Source organism: Fukomys damarensis, unplaced genomic scaffold (assembly GCF_012274545.1).
Source record: "Fukomys damarensis isolate Sample0158 unplaced genomic scaffold, DMR_v1.0_HiC HiC_scaffold_13, whole genome shotgun sequence".
NCBI classification, from domain to species: Eukaryota; Metazoa; Chordata; class Mammalia; order Rodentia; family Bathyergidae; genus Fukomys; species Fukomys damarensis.
In genome coordinates this window covers 27,057,862-27,062,284 of record NW_022900925.1, presented here as the reverse complement: position 1 = coordinate 27,062,284, position 4,423 = coordinate 27,057,862, and the positions used below count along the sequence as shown (strand labels likewise).

General features: G+C 51.5%; 1 non-coding gene across 1 annotated transcript; it reads right to left on the bottom strand.

The window, feature by feature from the left end:
* Positions 1–272: 272 nt before the first annotated feature.
* On the bottom strand, positions 273–490 carry LOC117285939. The gene has a single exon (XR_004517061.1). It is a non-coding gene; the product is annotated as a small nucleolar RNA U3 (small nucleolar RNA).
* Positions 491–4,423: the final 3,933 nt, after the last annotated feature.

The following is a 4,423-nucleotide window of genomic DNA, read 5'->3' as shown; positions in this document are numbered from 1 at the left end:
GGGGGAAAGAGGAGGAGGAGGAGGAGGAGGAGGAGGAGGAGGGTCGCCACCCGCTTGGGAAAAACCTGAAGCTCGGCCGAACTCTGTAGCGGGACGAGAACCTATCACAGAAAAGTCAGAGAAAGAAGCGGGGAAGGAGAGGAAAACAGGCAGAGAAAGAAAGAAAAAAAAAAAAAGCACAAACGCAGTCCAAGCGAGACAGGGCGTAAGGAGAAACCCCCACCCTCCAGAGAAAACAGAAGCTTTCTTAGAAACCCAGTGTTAAAACAGAAGCCACTCAGACTGCGTTCCTTCCCCCTCGCTCCCTCCGGGGAGAGAACGAGAACGATCATCAATGGCTGGCGGCAGTCGCACCAAAGCGACACCAAGAGCCGGCTTCACGCTCAGGAAGGAACGCTACGCCTCCTCCTCGTGGTTTCTGGTACTCTACACGATCAGAGAAGCTTCTCTAGTCACCAACTATAGAAATGATCCCTGAAAGTATAGCCTTAGCCCACACCCCCTCGCCTTTCCTGCCTCCACCACACGCACACACATCGCACCCATGGTGAGTTCCTCCTGGGAACGCCACTTCACACACACGCGTGTTCATGTGTCCCCCGAGGAAACCGTTTTCTCCCTCACCAGGTCCCACAAAGCCCTCTGAACGCTCTTCGGCCCTGGCCTTTTCCAAAAGTAATTCACCCTGTCGGTTCAATTAACATACAGTTGCGAAAACAGCCAATCACGAGCCATTTACTTCTAGCCCCGCCCACCAGCCGCTTCTCACGCGTCACGCTCACCGCCAACTATCGCGCCCGCCCCGGCGCTAGGAAACCTCCCCTCCGCGGCAAACCCCGGTTTGGACCCCTGGGCCCGGCAAGGGAGGCCTCTCGCCAGGAGGAAACAAAACGAAAAGTGGACGGTGAGAGCCACCGTACAAAGCCAAAGACTATGGCGTCCGCACCTCGTGCCCTGGGTTCCCACTCCCAGTCAAGGAATTTGCACTCTACGAATGACACGGCTGTGTTTAAACGAACGAGACTATTTTATTTTATTTTATTTTATTTTATTTTATTTTATTTTATTTTATTTTATTTTATTTTATCCCCCCGCCTTAAATTGAAAACTTGGCTGGCTTCCCGTTGCTTGGGTTAAAGACGACGCTTTTCTACATCCGTGCGAGGCCCTGCGTGCTGTGGCTCGCGCTCCCCGAGCTCGCAAGGGCTCCCTTCTGCCCCCTGGCCGGTCCACAAGCCGCTCTCTCCAGCGGGGGGAGTCTTCCCTCCACTTAGCTTCCGTTCACCATTCAGGCATCTGTCTGTCCTAGGGCCTCTGTCTCCCTGAACCTTCCCGTCGACCTTCTTCAGCAGGTCGAACACCTACCTCCCTTTGTGTGACTGTTTCATGAACGCCCGCCACGTGCATGAGATTTAAGGCTCCCAAGAGTAGAGTAGGGACTACGAAGGGCTTTGTGAGCTCTCAAAACCCCGGAGCACCTACTACCCAAAGAAGGAATCCACGTGCACACTCCCGGGCTGGACAGGGACCTCTGACTTCCGTCACTGGTCATTCTTAAACTGCGGCGGTGGGATGCGTCCCCCAAGACACTACCCAAACAGCGGTGACTTAAAGATGAAGCCCCGAGCTCCACTAACATCGTCCGTGTGAGGGGGGTGGGTATTGGGGACTGAACCCAAGCCCTTTGCACTGAGCCACATACATCCCCAGCCCTAATTGCCCAGGGTGGACTTGCATGTATTTGAAAGCCTTCTTGTCTCAGCTTCCCAGAGTGCTGGGATAGCACGTTTGGGGTACCACACCTAGTTCCACTAAACCTTTTAAGAAGCAAGTTGAGGAGCCGGGCGTGCTGGCGCACGCCTATGATCCCAGCACTCGGGAGGCTGAGGCAGGAGGGTCGCTGTGAGTTCCAGACCAGCCTGGGCTACATAGTGAGTTCCAGGTCAGTCTCAACTACATAGTGAGACCCTGTCTCAAAAACAAAAAACAAACACACACACACACACACACACACAGGGTCTTGCTGTGTATTTCAGCAAGACCCTGGTGTGTGTGTGTGTGTGTGTGTGTGTGAGTGAGAGAGAGAGAGAGAGAGAGAGAGAGAGAGAGACAGAGACAGAGAGAGAGAGACAGACAGACAGACAGACAGACAGAGACAAAGACAGAGACAGGCAGGAAAGAAGGATAAGAACAAGAAGCATGTCCTAGCTGAACCAGAAACACAAAGAAGCAAATTAGATTACCAGATGCTCTCACATTTGGAAAGCTGTCCACCTTCATGAATACAGATGTCCCGAGGGGGACCGACTCCAGGACCCCCGTGCAGATTCCAAATTCCACAGAGGCTCAACTCCCTTATAAACAATGGCAGAGCATTGGTCTCAACCTACTTATATCCTCCTGGTATACTTTGTTTTTGTTTTGCGTACCAGGGATCCAACGAACTCAGGACCTTGCACTTGAGGCAGGCGGTGGCACCAGGGAGCCAAACCCTGGTCCCCGGTATACTTTTTTGCTGTTGTTCTTCCTCCCCGCATACTTTAAATCATCTCTATGATCACACTGCATTTATCTTGTATTTTCAGCAAATAGTTGTTATGCTGCATTTGTTACAGGAAATAATACTGGGGATGAAATATGACATACTGTATCTCCCAACCTGTTTAGCTGTACAATACACCGAGTTGTTTTCTGTTTTGTTTTGTTTTTGGTACCGGGGATCAAACTCGGGTCCTTGCGCTTGCGAGGCAGGCGGGCGGCAGAGCCACTGAGCTAAGTCCCCGGCCCTACACCGAGTTGTTCTTCTCTAGAAATCAAAGAATGAGTCCCAGGAACAACGACGGAGATTAAGAGTAGGAAGATATTTATTGACAGGAAAGCTCTCGAGGGGCAGGGGGGGCCCTGGGTGGGTAGCCGGGGACCCCCACTTTGCAGAGGACTTTGGTTTGGTTTGGTTTGGTTTGGTACCAGGGATCAAACTCAGGACCTTGCGCGTGCGAGGCAGGCACGTTGCCACCGAGCTCACAGAGGAGTTGTTTTATAGGGTAAAGCCCACGTGGGTACAGCGTGGGCCACAGCCATGAACATCCAATAAGGTTACAAGTACAGTCACTTAGGTAACGGTGGTCCAATTGGGGAAACGAGTGACGTAACAAGTGTGGATGCAAAGAACGAGCATTCTCCTAGGAAGCGGGGGTGGTCCAGAGGTCTCTGGTCACCCACACCAGGGTGGCTGATGTCTGCCTAGACTTCATTAGGCCCAGTGTTTGTTCTTGGAGGAAGTATGTAGATGTGGTCATCTTTGTCTGTGTTCTGAGGCCTGGTTTTCATCCGACGTGTCTCCCAGGCAGTTGTGGCGTGTGTGTTTCACACACACCACCCTATCTACCTAGAGGACCTAGCCCTATCTACCTAGCTCATCTATCTATATTTGTTTAAGGCACAAGGACAAGAAAAAAGCCTCCACATGTTCAGTACTGATGCAATCTTCCTTCCTCCTCTTTCCTTTGGCAGGTACTGGGGACTGACTCCAGGAACATCACACTGGGGTACAACCCCAATCCTCCAAAAAAGAAAAAAAAGTTTTGGACAAGGTCTCACTATGTAGCCCGGGCCAGCCCCAAACTCAGAGTGATCCTCCTGCCTCAGTCTCCCCAGTGTGGGGAGTACAGGTTTGTGCCACCACGCGGCCTCCCCACCCACTTCTAAAGACAGGACCTCCCTAAATTGTCCAGGCAGGGCTCAAACTTGTGATCTTCCTGCCTCAGCATCCCCAGAGCACTGGGATTACAGGCCTGCACCACCACTCCATGCATAGATGAAATTTTCTTAATAAATATTTTCAGGGCAGGGCGTAGTGGCACACGCCTGTAATCCCAGCACTCGGGAGACTGAGGCAGGAGGATCGCTGTGAGTTCGAGACCAACCCGGGCTACACAGTGAGTTTCAGGAGGTCCGTCTCAACTACATAGGGAGACCCCGTCTCAAAAAACCAAAACAAAACAACAACAACAAAAAAAACCCAAAAACAAAAAACCCAAGTCTGTCTCTCTCTCTCTCTCTCTCTCTCTCTCTCTCTCTCTCTCTCTCTCTCTCTCTCGATATATCTATAGCTATCTAGATAGATATTTATATATTTTTGGCCAGGTGCACACCTGTGATCCCAGGTACTTGGGAGGATGAGATAGGAGGATAGAAAGTTCAAGGTTAACCTGGGGAATTGAGTGAGATGTGCCACAGCCCAGCCCGCGTGGCTGAAGGGCTCAAGGACTGAGAAATGAGGGTGAGAGATTAAGACAGACAAAGAAATATAATAAGGTACAGGCGGGGCCAGGTGGGGCTCTAACTCCTGATGGGAGGAAAAGACCACCAAGCAAAAGGCCGCAGGTTTACTTATAGTGGGAGAGTTAGGGAAGCCAGGGGG